This window comes from Anarhichas minor, unplaced genomic scaffold (genome assembly GCF_050575085.1).
Source record: "Anarhichas minor isolate MPS153535 unplaced genomic scaffold, ASM5057508v1 ptg000028l, whole genome shotgun sequence".
Classification (NCBI taxonomy): Eukaryota; Metazoa; Chordata; class Actinopteri; order Perciformes; family Anarhichadidae; genus Anarhichas; species Anarhichas minor.
In genome coordinates, this window is record NW_027466474.1 from 17602108 (window position 1) to 17615451 (window position 13344).

General features: G+C 42.3%; 19 non-coding genes across 19 annotated transcripts; all 19 read left to right on the forward strand.

The window, feature by feature from the left end:
* Positions 1–331: 331 nt before the first annotated feature.
* trnal-uag (transfer RNA leucine (anticodon UAG)) lies at positions 332–413 on the forward strand. The gene has a single exon. It is a non-coding gene; the product is annotated as a tRNA-Leu (tRNA).
* Positions 414–1086: 673 nt separating this feature from the next.
* On the forward strand, positions 1087–1168 carry trnal-aag (transfer RNA leucine (anticodon AAG)). Its single transcript has one exon. It is a non-coding gene; the product is annotated as a tRNA-Leu (tRNA).
* A 452-nt stretch (positions 1169–1620) lies between these two features.
* On the forward strand, positions 1621–1702 carry trnal-uag (transfer RNA leucine (anticodon UAG)). Its single transcript has one exon. It is a non-coding gene; the product is annotated as a tRNA-Leu (tRNA).
* A 673-nt stretch (positions 1703–2375) lies between these two features.
* trnal-aag (transfer RNA leucine (anticodon AAG)) lies at positions 2376–2457 on the forward strand. The gene has a single exon. It is a non-coding gene; the product is annotated as a tRNA-Leu (tRNA).
* Positions 2458–2909: 452 nt separating this feature from the next.
* On the forward strand, positions 2910–2991 carry trnal-uag (transfer RNA leucine (anticodon UAG)). The gene has a single exon. It is a non-coding gene; the product is annotated as a tRNA-Leu (tRNA).
* Positions 2992–3664: 673 nt separating this feature from the next.
* Positions 3665–3746, forward strand: trnal-aag (transfer RNA leucine (anticodon AAG)). The gene has a single exon. It is a non-coding gene; the product is annotated as a tRNA-Leu (tRNA).
* A 452-nt stretch (positions 3747–4198) lies between these two features.
* On the forward strand, positions 4199–4280 carry trnal-uag (transfer RNA leucine (anticodon UAG)). Its single transcript has one exon. It is a non-coding gene; the product is annotated as a tRNA-Leu (tRNA).
* A 1207-nt stretch (positions 4281–5487) lies between these two features.
* Positions 5488–5569, forward strand: trnal-uag (transfer RNA leucine (anticodon UAG)). The gene has a single exon. It is a non-coding gene; the product is annotated as a tRNA-Leu (tRNA).
* A 674-nt stretch (positions 5570–6243) lies between these two features.
* On the forward strand, positions 6244–6325 carry trnal-aag (transfer RNA leucine (anticodon AAG)). Its single transcript has one exon. It is a non-coding gene; the product is annotated as a tRNA-Leu (tRNA).
* A 452-nt stretch (positions 6326–6777) lies between these two features.
* On the forward strand, positions 6778–6859 carry trnal-uag (transfer RNA leucine (anticodon UAG)). Its single transcript has one exon. It is a non-coding gene; the product is annotated as a tRNA-Leu (tRNA).
* A 673-nt stretch (positions 6860–7532) lies between these two features.
* On the forward strand, positions 7533–7614 carry trnal-aag (transfer RNA leucine (anticodon AAG)). The gene has a single exon. It is a non-coding gene; the product is annotated as a tRNA-Leu (tRNA).
* A 452-nt stretch (positions 7615–8066) lies between these two features.
* trnal-uag (transfer RNA leucine (anticodon UAG)) lies at positions 8067–8148 on the forward strand. Its single transcript has one exon. It is a non-coding gene; the product is annotated as a tRNA-Leu (tRNA).
* A 1207-nt stretch (positions 8149–9355) lies between these two features.
* On the forward strand, positions 9356–9437 carry trnal-uag (transfer RNA leucine (anticodon UAG)). The gene has a single exon. It is a non-coding gene; the product is annotated as a tRNA-Leu (tRNA).
* Positions 9438–10110: 673 nt separating this feature from the next.
* Positions 10111–10192, forward strand: trnal-aag (transfer RNA leucine (anticodon AAG)). Its single transcript has one exon. It is a non-coding gene; the product is annotated as a tRNA-Leu (tRNA).
* Positions 10193–10644: 452 nt separating this feature from the next.
* Positions 10645–10726, forward strand: trnal-uag (transfer RNA leucine (anticodon UAG)). The gene has a single exon. It is a non-coding gene; the product is annotated as a tRNA-Leu (tRNA).
* A 673-nt stretch (positions 10727–11399) lies between these two features.
* trnal-aag (transfer RNA leucine (anticodon AAG)) lies at positions 11400–11481 on the forward strand. Its single transcript has one exon. It is a non-coding gene; the product is annotated as a tRNA-Leu (tRNA).
* Positions 11482–11933: 452 nt separating this feature from the next.
* trnal-uag (transfer RNA leucine (anticodon UAG)) lies at positions 11934–12015 on the forward strand. The gene has a single exon. It is a non-coding gene; the product is annotated as a tRNA-Leu (tRNA).
* Positions 12016–12688: 673 nt separating this feature from the next.
* trnal-aag (transfer RNA leucine (anticodon AAG)) lies at positions 12689–12770 on the forward strand. The gene has a single exon. It is a non-coding gene; the product is annotated as a tRNA-Leu (tRNA).
* Positions 12771–13222: 452 nt separating this feature from the next.
* Positions 13223–13304, forward strand: trnal-uag (transfer RNA leucine (anticodon UAG)). Its single transcript has one exon. It is a non-coding gene; the product is annotated as a tRNA-Leu (tRNA).
* Positions 13305–13344: the final 40 nt, after the last annotated feature.

The window sequence follows — 13344 nt, forward strand, 5'->3', positions numbered from 1 at the left end:
TTCCATGCTGGATCTACACTTTCCATCATACTCAAGTTGCCATGTTTTTAGATAACTAATCAATCATTGCCCAAAGTGTTAAACTTGAAACAGGCATTCGCAGTGCAATGGAAAACCTTGCTAACGGTCAATGTCTCATTCATTTCAGTTTGCAAACACTTGTCAAAGTGAGGTCAACTGTTAAATGTTGCTCCTGTGACTGATTGTTCTAAACTATTTAGTTGGCTTCTCTGATTGCTCTTTGTGGAACTATGAACATTGACAGTTGACTAATTAGCTTAGAGTGTTTTCAGAACAACTGGGCGGAGCAGGAGCAATTCCCTAAAAACAAGGTAGTGTGGCCGAGTGGTCGAAGGCGCTGGATTTAGGCTCCAGTCTCTGTGGAGGCGTGGGTTCAAATCCCACCACTGCCATTCTTTCTGGACTTTACTTTAAGATTATTGGAAGAAATGCATACACATACCCATTGTTGTGTTTGTGCATCTTCACTTAAGTTAATGTGTGTGCCCAGTAAGTGCACATTGTAATTACTTCACGGCAGAGTTGTTCAATGCTTACTTCTATCCATACTCACATTGCCATATTCTCAAATGCCTAGGCATTCATTCCCACTAGTGTGTTCGTGAAATATCTTGTGTCTGCATTGCTTAAGTGGACACTTTCAAGATTCTTATTTGGAATTGGGGAAATCACTAGAAACAAGTTCGCTGCAACATCCAACAAATGCATATTTTTGTAACCAGTCAGCTGCTGAAATATTGGTTCCCACTGATTCCCAAAGATTTCCACGACAACTAAAACATATTTACAAGTCCCACTCCCCAAAAAAGCAAGCAGAGTGGCGCAGCGGAAGCGTGCTGGGCCCATAACCCAGATGTCGATGGATCGAAACCATCCTCTGCTATTTGTAAATGCTTTAGATAAGGTGAATTTGTCTATACTTTCAATCCATTCTCATAATTCAGTGTTTTCAGTTGACTAAGCAGCCATTGCCCCAAGTGTATGAAGGAAATGTTTTCTCCCTTCAGTGCTGCAGTGGACATCAAATATTCGTCTCAAAAAGCTGATGCAAATGTAGCGTTTGCAGGTAGTGTGGCCGAGTGGTCAAAGGCGCTGGATTAAGGCTCCAGTCTCTCAGGAGGCGTGGGTTCAAATCCCACCACTGCCATTAACAATGAAAGGTACCTGGTGAAGCCAAAGATGTGATTCTCTGACCTCATACAGACTTGCATGCATTGCTAAGTGAACTTGTGTGAAGCAACAATCATTAGCAGAAGGATGAGTGGTGATTACATGCTGGATCTACCCTTTTCATCATACTCAAGTTGCCATGTTTTTAGATAACTAATCAATCATTGCCCAAAGTGTTAAACTTGAAACAGGCATTCGCAGTGCAATGGAAAACCTTGCTAACGGTCAATGTCTTATTCATTTCAGTTTGCAAACACTTGTCAAAGTGAGGTCAACTGTTAAATGTTGCTCCTGTGACTGATTGTTCTAAACTATTTAGTTGGCTTCTCTGATTGCTCTTTGTGGAACTATGAACATTGACAGTTGACTAATTAGCTTAGAGTGTTTTCAGAACAACTGGGCGGAGCAGGAGCAATTCCCTAAAAACAAGGTAGTGTGGCCGAGTGGTCGAAGGTGCTGGATTTAGGCTCCAGTCTCTGTGGAGGCGTGGGTTCAAATCCCACCACTGCCATTCTTTCTGGACTTTACTTTAAGATTATTGGAAGAAATGCATACACATACCCATTGTTGTGTTTGTGCATCTTCACTTAAGTTAATGTGTGTGCCCAGTAAGTGCTCATTGTAATTACTTCACGGCAGAGTGGTTCAATGCTTACTTCTATCCATACTCACATTGCCATGTTCTCAAATGCCTAGGCATTCATTCCCACTAGTGTGTTCGTGAAATATCTTGTGTCTGCATTGCTTAAGTGGACACTTTCAAGATTCTTATTTGGAATTGGGGAAATCACTAGAAACAAGTTCGCTGCAACATCCAACAAATGCATATTTTTGTAACCAGTCAGCTGCTGAAATATTGGTTCCCACTGATTCCCAAAGATTTCCACGACAACTAAAACATATTTACAAGTCCCACTCCCCAAAAAAGCAAGCAGAGTGGCGCAGCGGAAGCGTGCTGGGCCCATAACCCAGATGTCGATGGATCGAAACCATCCTCTGCTATTTGTAAATGCTTTAGATAAGGTGACTTTGTCTATACTTTCAATCCATTCTCATAATTCAGTGTTTTCAGTTGACTAAGCAGCCATTGCCCCAAGTGTATGAAGGAAATGTTTTCTCCCTTCAGTGCTGCAGTGGACATCAAATATTCGTCTCAAGAAGCTGATGCAAATGTAGCGTTTGCAGGTAGTGTGGCCGAGTGGTCAAAGGCGCTGGATTAAGGCTCCAGTCTCTCAGGAGGCGTGGGTTCAAATCCCACCACTGCCATTAACAATGAAAGGTACCTGGTAAAGCCAAAGATGTGATTCTCTGACCTCATACTGACTTGCATGCATTGCTAAGTGAACTTGTGTGAAGCAACAATCTTTCGCAGAAGGATGAGTGGTGATTCCATGCTGGATCTACCCTTTCCATCATACTCAAGTTGCCATGTTTTTAGATAACTAATCAATCATTGCCCAAAGTGTTAAACTTGAAACAGGCATTCGCAGTGCAATGGAAAACCTTGCTAACGGTCAATGTCTCATTCATTTCAGTTTGCAAACACTTGTCAAAGTGAGGTCAACTGTTAAATGTTGCTCCTGTGACTGATTGTTCTAAACTATTTAGTTGGCTTCTCTGATTGCTCTTTGTGGAACTATGAACATTGACAGTTGACTAATTAGCTTAGAGTGTTTTCAGAACAACTGGGCGGAGCAGGAGCAATTCCCTAAAAACAAGGTAGTGTGGCCGAGTGGTCGAAGGCGCTGGATTTAGGCTCCAGTCTCTGTGGAGGCGTGGGTTCAAATCCCACCACTGCCATTCTTTCTGGACTTTACTTTAAGATTATTGGAAGAAATGCATACACATACCCATTGTTGTGTTTGTGCATCTTCACTTAAGTTAATGTGTGTGCCCAGTAAGTGCTCATTGTAATTACTTCACGGCAGAGTGGTTCAATGCTTACTTCTATCCATACTCACATTGCCATGTTCTCAAATGCCTAGGCATTCATTCCCACTAGTGTGTTCGTGAAATATCTTGTGTCTGCATTGCTTAAGTGGACACTTTCAAGATTCTTATTTGGAATTGGGGAAATCACTAGAAACAAGTTCGCTGCAACATCCAACAAATGCATATTTTTGTAACCAGTCAGCTGCTGAAATATTGGTTCCCACTGATTCCCAAAGATTTCCACGACAACTAAAACATATTTACAAGTCCCACTCCCCAAAAAAGCAAGCAGAGTGGCGCAGCGGAAGCGTGCTGGGCCCATAACCCAGATGTCGATGGATCGAAACCATCCTCTGCTATTTGTAAATGCTTTAGATAAGGTGAATTTGTCTATACTTTCAATCCATTCTCATAATTCAGTGTTTTCAGTTGACTAAGCAGCCATTGCCCCAAGTGTATGAAGGAAATGTTTTCTCCATTCAGTGCTGCAGTGGACATCAAATATTCGTCTCAAGAAGCTGATGCAAATGTAGCGTTTGCAGGTAGTGTGGCCGAGTGGTCAAAGGCGCTGGATTAAGGCTCCAGTCTCTCAGGAGGCGTGGGTTCAAATCCCACCACTGCCATTAACAATGAAAGGTACCTGGTAAAGCCAAAGATGTGATTCTCTGACCTCATACTGACTTGCATGCATTGCTAAGTGAACTTGTGTGAAGCAACAATCTTTCGCAGAAGGATGAGTGGTGATTCCATGCTGGATCTACCCTTTCCATCATACTCAAGTTGCCATGTTTTTAGATAACTAATCAATCATTGCCCAAAGTGTTAAACTTGAAACAGGCATTCGCAGTGCAATGGAAAACCTTGCTAACGGTCAATGTCTCATTCATTTCAGTTTGCAAACACTTGTCAAAGTGAGGTCAACTGTTAAATGTTGCTCCTGTGACTGATTGTTCTAAACTATTTAGTTGGCTTCTCTGATTGCTCTTTGTGGAACTATGAACATTGACAGTTGACTAATTAGCTTAGAGTGTTTTCAGAACAACTGGGCGGAGCAGGAGCAATTCCCTAAAAACAAGGTAGTGTGGCCGAGTGGTCGAAGGCGCTGGATTTAGGCTCCAGTCTCTGTGGAGGCGTGGGTTCAAATCCCACCACTGCCATTCTTTCTGGACTTTACTTTAAGATTATTGGAAGAAATGCATACACATACCCATTGTTGTGTTTGTGCATCTTCACTTAAGTTAATGTGTGTGCCCAGTAAGTGCTCATTGTAATTACTTCACGGCAGAGTGGTTCAATGCTTACTTCTATCCATACTCACATTGCCATGTTCTCAAATGCCTAGGCATTCATTCCCACTAGTGTGTTCGTGAAATATCTTGTGTCTGCATTGCTTAAGTGGACACTTTCAAGATTCTTATTTGGAATTGGGGAAATCACTAGAAACAAGTTCGCTGCAACATCCAACAAATGCATATTTTTGTAACCAGTCAGCTGCTGAAATATTGGTTCCCACTGATTCCCAAAGATTTCCACGACAACTAAAACATATTTACAAGTCCCACTCCCCAAAAAAGCAAGCAGAGTGGCGCAGCGGAAGCGTGCTGGGCCCATAACCCAGATGTCGATGGATCGAAACCATCCTCTGCTATTTGTAAATGCTTTAGATAAGGTGAATTTGTCTATACTTTCAATCCATTCTCATAATTCAGTGTTTTCAGTTGACTAAGCAGCCATTGCCCCAAGTGTATGAAGGAAATGTTTTCTCCATTCAGTGCTGCAGTGGACATCAAATATTCGTCTCAAGAAGCTGATGCAAATGTAGCGTTTGCAGGTAGTGTGGCCGAGTGGTCAAAGGCGCTGGATTAAGGCTCCAGTCTCTCAGGAGGCGTGGGTTCAAATTCCACCACTGCCATTAACAATGAAAGGTACCTGGTAAAGCCAAAGATGTGATTCTCTGACCTCATACTGACTTGCATGCATTGCTAAGTGAACTTGTGTGAAGCAGCAATCTTTCGCAGAAGGATGAGTGGTGATTCCATGCTGGATCTACACTTTCCATCATACTCAAGTTGCCATGTTTTTAGATAACTAATCAATCATTGCCCAAAGTGTTAAACTTGAAACAGGCATTCGCAGTGCAATGGAAAACCTTGCTAACGGTCAATGTCTCATTCATTTCAGTTTGCAAACACTTGTCAAAGTGAGGTCAACTGTTAAATGTTGCTCCTGTGACTGATTGTTCTAAACTATTTAGTTGGCTTCTCTGATTGCTCTTTGTGGAACTATGAACATTGACAGTTGACTAATTAGCTTAGAGTGTTTTCAGAACAACTGGGCGGAGCAGGAGCAATTCCCTAAAAACAAGGTAGTGTGGCCGAGTGGTCGAAGGCGCTGGATTTAGGCTCCAGTCTCTGTGGAGGCGTGGGTTCAAATCCCACCACTGCCATTCTTTCTGGACTTTACTTTAAGATTATTGGAAGAAATGCATACACATACCCATTGTTGTGTTTGTGCATCTTCACTTAAGTTAATGTGTGTGCCCAGTAAGTGCACATTGTAATTACTTCACGGCAGAGTTGTTCAATGCTTACTTCTATCCATACTCACATTGCCATGTTCTCAAATGCCTAGGCATTCATTCCCACTAGTGTGTTCGTGAAATATCTTGTGTCTGCATTGCTTAAGTGGACACTTTCAAGATTCTTATTTGGAATTGGGGAAATCACTAGAAACAAGTTCGCTGCAACATCCAAGAAATGCATATTTTTGTAACCAGTCAGCTGCTGAAATATTGGTTCCCACTGATTCCCAAAGATTTCCACGACAACTAAAACATATTTACAAGTCCCACTCCCCAAAAAAGCAAGCAGAGTGGCGCAGCGGAAGCGTGCTGGGCCCATAACCCAGATGTCGATGGATCGAAACCATCCTCTGCTATTTGTAAATGCTTTAGATAAGGTGAATTTGTCTATACTTTCAATCCATTCTCATAATTCAGTGTTTTCAGTTGACTAAGCAGCCATTGCCCCCAAGTGTATGAAGGAAATGTTTTCTCCCTTCAGTGCTGCAGTGGACATCAAATATTCGTCTCAAAAAGCTGATGCAAATGTAGCGTTTGCAGGTAGTGTGGCCGAGTGGTCAAAGGCGCTGGATTAAGGCTCCAGTCTCTCAGGAGGCGTGGGTTCAAATCCCACCACTGCCATTAACAATGAAAGGTACCTGGTAAAGCCAAAGATGTGATTCTCTGACCTCATACTGACTTGCATGCATTGCTAAGTGAACTTGTGTGAAGCAGCAATCTTTCGCAGAAGGATGAGTGGTGATTCCATGCTGGATCTACCCTTTCCATCATACTCAAGTTGCCATGTTTTTAGATAACTAATCAATCATTGCCCAAAGTGTTAAACTTGAAACAGGCATTCGCAGTGCAATGGAAAACCTTGCTAACGGTCAATGTCTCATTCATTTCAGTTTGCAAACACTTGTCAAAGTGAGGTCAACTGTTAAATGTTGCTCCTGTGACTGATTGTTCTAAACTATTTAGTTGGCTTCTCTGATTGCTCTTTGTGGAACTATGAACATTGACAGTTGACTAATTAGCTTAGAGTGTTTTCAGAACAACTGGGCGGAGCAGGAGCAATTCCCTAAAAACAAGGTAGTGTGGCCGAGTGGTCGAAGGTGCTGGATTTAGGCTCCAGTCTCTGTGGAGGCGTGGGTTCAAATCCCACCACTGCCATTCTTTCTGGACTTTACTTTAAGATTATTGGAAGAAATGCATACACATACCCATTGTTGTGTTTGTGCATCTTCACTTAAGTTAATGTGTGTGCCCAGTAAGTGCTCATTGTAATTACTTCACGGCAGAGTGGTTCAATGCTTACTTCTATCCATACTCACATTGCCATGTTCTCAAATGCCTAGGCATTCATTCCCACTAGTGTGTTCGTGAAATATCTTGTGTCTGCATTGCTTAAGTGGACACTTTCAAGATTCTTATTTGGAATTGGGGAAATCACTAGAAACAAGTTCGCTGCAACATCCAACAAATGCATATTTTTGTAACCAGTCAGCTGCTGAAATATTGGTTCCCACTGATTCCCAAAGATTTCCACGACAACTAAAACATATTTACAAGTCCCACTCCCCAAAAAAGCAAGCAGAGTGGCGCAGCGGAAGCGTGCTGGGCCCATAACCCAGATGTCGATGGATCGAAACCATCCTCTGCTATTTGTAAATGCTTTAGATAAGGTGACTTTGTCTATACTTTCAATCCATTCTCATAATTCAGTGTTTTCAGTTGACTAAGCAGCCATTGCCCCAAGTGTATGAAGGAAATGTTTTCTCCCTTCAGTGCTGCAGTGGACATCAAATATTCGTCTCAAGAAGCTGATGCAAATGTAGCGTTTGCAGGTAGTGTGGCCGAGTGGTCAAAGGCGCTGGATTAAGGCTCCAGTCTCTCAGGAGGCGTGGGTTCAAATCCCACCACTGCCATTAACAATGAAAGGTACCTGGTAAAGCCAAAGATGTGATTCTCTGACCTCATACTGACTTGCATGCATTGCTAAGTGAACTTGTGTGAAGCAACAATCTTTCGCAGAAGGATGAGTGGTGATTCCATGCTGGATCTACCCTTTCCATCATACTCAAGTTGCCATGTTTTTAGATAACTAATCAATCATTGCCCAAAGTGTTAAACTTGAAACAGGCATTCGCAGTGCAATGGAAAACCTTGCTAACGGTCAATGTCTCATTCATTTCAGTTTGCAAACACTTGTCAAAGTGAGGTCAACTGTTAAATGTTGCTCCTGTGACTGATTGTTCTAAACTATTTAGTTGGCTTCTCTGATTGCTCTTTGTGGAACTATGAACATTGACAGTTGACTAATTAGCTTAGAGTGTTTTCAGAACAACTGGGCGGAGCAGGAGCAATTCCCTAAAAACAAGGTAGTGTGGCCGAGTGGTCGAAGGTGCTGGATTTAGGCTCCAGTCTCTGTGGAGGCGTGGGTTCAAATCCCACCACTGCCATTCTTTCTGGACTTTACTTTAAGATTATTGGAAGAAATGCATACACATACCCATTGTTGTGTTTGTGCATCTTCACTTAAGTTAATGTGTGTGCCCAGTAAGTGCTCATTGTAATTACTTCACGGCAGAGTGGTTCAATGCTTACTTCTATCCATACTCACATTGCCATGTTCTCAAATGCCTAGGCATTCATTCCCACTAGTGTGTTCGTGAAATATCTTGTGTCTGCATTGCTTAAGTGGACACTTTCAAGATTCTTATTTGGAATTGGGGAAATCACTAGAAACAAGTTCGCTGCAACATCCAACAAATGCATATTTTTGTAACCAGTCAGCTGCTGAAATATTGGTTCCCACTGATTCCCAAAGATTTCCACGACAACTAAAACATATTTACAAGTCCCACTCCCCAAAAAAGCAAGCAGAGTGGCGCAGCGGAAGCGTGCTGGGCCCATAACCCAGATGTCGATGGATCGAAACCATCCTCTGCTATTTGTAAATGCTTTAGATAAGGTGAATTTGTCTATACTTTCAATCCATTCTCATAATTCAGTGTTTTCAGTTGACTAAGCAGCCATTGCCCCAAGTGTATGAAGGAAATGTTTTCTCCATTCAGTGCTGCAGTGGACATCAAATATTCGTCTCAAGAAGCTGATGCAAATGTAGCGTTTGCAGGTAGTGTGGCCGAGTGGTCAAAGGCGCTGGATTAAGGCTCCAGTCTCTCAGGAGGCGTGGGTTCAAATTCCACCACTGCCATTAACAATGAAAGGTACCTGGTAAAGCCAAAGATGTGATTCTCTGACCTCATACTGACTTGCATGCATTGCTAAGTGAACTTGTGTGAAGCAGCAATCTTTCGCAGAAGGATGAGTGGTGATTCCATGCTGGATCTACACTTTCCATCATACTCAAGTTGCCATGTTTTTAGATAACTAATCAATCATTGCCCAAAGTGTTAAACTTGAAACAGGCATTCGCAGTGCAATGGAAAACCTTGCTAACGGTCAATGTCTCATTCATTTCAGTTTGCAAACACTTGTCAAAGTGAGGTCAACTGTTAAATGTTGCTCCTGTGACTGATTGTTCTAAACTATTTAGTTGGCTTCTCTGATTGCTCTTTGTGGAACTATGAACATTGACAGTTGACTAATTAGCTTAGAGTGTTTTCAGAACAACTGGGCGGAGCAGGAGCAATTCCCTAAAAACAAGGTAGTGTGGCCGAGTGGTCGAAGGCGCTGGATTTAGGCTCCAGTCTCTGTGGAGGCGTGGGTTCAAATCCCACCACTGCCATTCTTTCTGGACTTTACTTTAAGATTATTGGAAGAAATGCATACACATACCCATTGTTGTGTTTGTGCATCTTCACTTAAGTTAATGTGTGTGCCCAGTAAGTGCACATTGTAATTACTTCACGGCAGAGTTGTTCAATGCTTACTTCTATCCATACTCACATTGCCATATTCTCAAATGCCTAGGCATTCATTCCCACTAGTGTGTTCGTGAAATATCTTGTGTCTGCATTGCTTAAGTGGACACTTTCAAGATTCTTATTTGGAATTGGGGAAATCACTAGAAACAAGTTCGCTGCAACATCCAACAAATGCATATTTTTGTAACCAGTCAGCTGCTGAAATATTGGTTCCCACTGATTCCCAAAGATTTCCACGACAACTAAAACATATTTACAAGTCCCACTCCCCAAAAAAGCAAGCAGAGTGGCGCAGCGGAAGCGTGCTGGGCCCATAACCCAGATGTCGATGGATCGAAACCATCCTCTGCTATTTGTAAATGCTTTAGATAAGGTGAATTTGTCTATACTTTCAATCCATTCTCATAATTCAGTGTTTTCAGTTGACTAAGCAGCCATTGCCCCAAGTGTATGAAGGAAATGTTTTCTCCCTTCAGTGCTGCAGTGGACATCAAATATTCGTCTCAAAAAGCTGATGCAAATGTAGCGTTTGCAGGTAGTGTGGCCGAGTGGTCAAAGGCGCTGGATTAAGGCTCCAGTCTCTCAGGAGGCGTGGGTTCAAATCCCACCACTGCCATTAACAATGAAAGGTACCTGGTGAAGCCAAAGATGTGATTCTCTGACCTCATACAGACTTGCATGCATTGCTAAGTGAACTTGTGTGAAGCAACAATCATTAGCAGAAGGATGAGTGGTGATTACATGCTGGATCTACCCTTTTCATCATACTCAAGTTGCCATGTTTTTAGATAACTAATCAATCATTGCCCAAAGTGTTAAACTTGAAACAGGCATTCGCAGTGCAATGGAAAACCTTGCTAACGGTCAATGTCTTATTCATTTCAGTTTGCAAACACTTGTCAAAGTGAGGTCAACTGTTAAATGTTGCTCCTGTGACTGATTGTTCTAAACTATTTAGTTGGCTTCTCTGATTGCTCTTTGTGGAACTATGAACATTGACAGTTGACTAATTAGCTTAGAGTGTTTTCAGAACAACTGGGCGGAGCAGGAGCAATTCCCTAAAAACAAGGTAGTGTGGCCGAGTGGTCGAAGGTGCTGGATTTAGGCTCCAGTCTCTGTGGAGGCGTGGGTTCAAATCCCACCACTGCCATTCTTTCTGGACTTTACTTTAAGATTATTGGAAGAAATGCATACACATACCCATTGTTGTGTTTGTGCATCTTCACTTAAGTTAATGTGTGTGCCCAGTAAGTGCTCATTGTAATTACTTCACGGCAGAGTGGTTCAATGCTTACTTCTATCCATACTCACATTGCCATGTTCTCAAATGCCTAGGCATTCATTCCCACTAGTGTGTTCGTGAAATATCTTGTGTCTGCATTGCTTAAGTGGACACTTTCAAGATTCTTATTTGGAATTGGGGAAATCACTAGAAACAAGTTCGCTGCAACATCCAACAAATGCATATTTTTGTAACCAGTCAGCTGCTGAAATATTGGTTCCCACTGATTCCCAAAGATTTCCACGACAACTAAAACATATTTACAAGTCCCACTCCCCAAAAAAGCAAGCAGAGTGGCGCAGCGGAAGCGTGCTGGGCCCATAACCCAGATGTCGATGGATCGAAACCATCCTCTGCTATTTGTAAATGCTTTAGATAAGGTGACTTTGTCTATACTTTCAATCCATTCTCATAATTCAGTGTTTTCAGTTGACTAAGCAGCCATTGCCCCAAGTGTATGAAGGAAATGTTTTCTCCCTTCAGTGCTGCAGTGGACATCAAATATTCGTCTCAAGAAGCTGATGCAAATGTAGCGTTTGCAGGTAGTGTGGCCGAGTGGTCAAAGGCGCTGGATTAAGGCTCCAGTCTCTCAGGAGGCGTGGGTTCAAATCCCACCACTGCCATTAACAATGAAAGGTACCTGGTAAAGCCAAAGATGTGATTCTCTGACCTCATACTGACTTGCATGCATTGCTAAGTGAACTTGTGTGAAGCAACAATCTTTCGCAGAAGGATGAGTGGTGATTCCATGCTGGATCTACCCTTTCCATCATACTCAAGTTGCCATGTTTTTAGATAACTAATCAATCATTGCCCAAAGTGTTAAACTTGAAACAGGCATTCGCAGTGCAATGGAAAACCTTGCTAACGGTCAATGTCTCATTCATTTCAGTTTGCAAACACTTGTCAAAGTGAGGTCAACTGTTAAATGTTGCTCCTGTGACTGATTGTTCTAAACTATTTAGTTGGCTTCTCTGATTGCTCTTTGTGGAACTATGAACATTGACAGTTGACTAATTAGCTTAGAGTGTTTTCAGAACAACTGGGCGGAGCAGGAGCAATTCCCTAAAAACAAGGTAGTGTGGCCGAGTGGTCGAAGGCGCTGGATTTAGGCTCCAGTCTCTGTGGAGGCGTGGGTTCAAATCCCACCACTGCCATTCTTTCTGGACTTTACTTTAAGATTATTGGAAGAAATGCATACACATACCCATTGTTGTGTTTGTGCATCTTCACTTAAGTTAATGTGTGTGCCCAGTAAGTGCTCATTGTAATTACTTCACGGCAGAGTGGTTCAATGCTTACTTCTATCCATACTCACATTGCCATGTTCTCAAATGCCTAGGCATTCATTCCCACTAGTGTGTTCGTGAAATATCTTGTGTCTGCATTGCTTAAGTGGACACTTTCAAGATTCTTATTTGGAATTGGGGAAATCACTAGAAACAAGTTCGCTGCAACATCCAACAAATGCATATTTTTGTAACCAGTCAGCTGCTGAAATATTGGTTCCCACTGATTCCCAAAGATTTCCACGACAACTAAAACATATTTACAAGTCCCACTCCCCAAAAAAGCAAGCAGAGTGGCGCAGCGGAAGCGTGCTGGGCCCATAACCCAGATGTCGATGGATCGAAACCATCCTCTGCTATTTGTAAATGCTTTAGATAAGGTGAATTTGTCTATACTTTCAATCCATTCTCATAATTCAGTGTTTTCAGTTGACTAAGCAGCCATTGCCCCAAGTGTATGAAGGAAATGTTTTCTCCATTCAGTGCTGCAGTGGACATCAAATATTCGTCTCAAGAAGCTGATGCAAATGTAGCGTTTGCAGGTAGTGTGGCCGAGTGGTCAAAGGCGCTGGATTAAGGCTCCAGTCTCTCAGGAGGCGTGGGTTCAAATCCCACCACTGCCATTAACAATGAAAGGTACCTGGTAAAGCCAAAGATGTGATTCTCTGACCTCATACTGACTTGCATGCATTGCTAAGTGAACTTGTGTGAAGCAACAATCTTTCGCAGAAGGATGAGTGGTGATTCCATGCTGGATCTACCCTTTCCATCATACTCAAGTTGCCATGTTTTTAGATAACTAATCAATCATTGCCCAAAGTGTTAAACTTGAAACAGGCATTCGCAGTGCAATGGAAAACCTTGCTAACGGTCAATGTCTCATTCATTTCAGTTTGCAAACACTTGTCAAAGTGAGGTCAACTGTTAAATGTTGCTCCTGTGACTGATTGTTCTAAACTATTTAGTTGGCTTCTCTGATTGCTCTTTGTGGAACTATGAACATTGACAGTTGACTAATTAGCTTAGAGTGTTTTCAGAACAACTGGGCGGAGCAGGAGCAATTCCCTAAAAACAAGGTAGTGTGGCCGAGTGGTCGAAGGCGCTGGATTTAGGCTCCAGTCTCTGTGGAGGCGTGGGTTCAAATCCCACCACTGCCATTCTTTCTGGACTTTACTTTAAGATTATTGGAAGAAATGC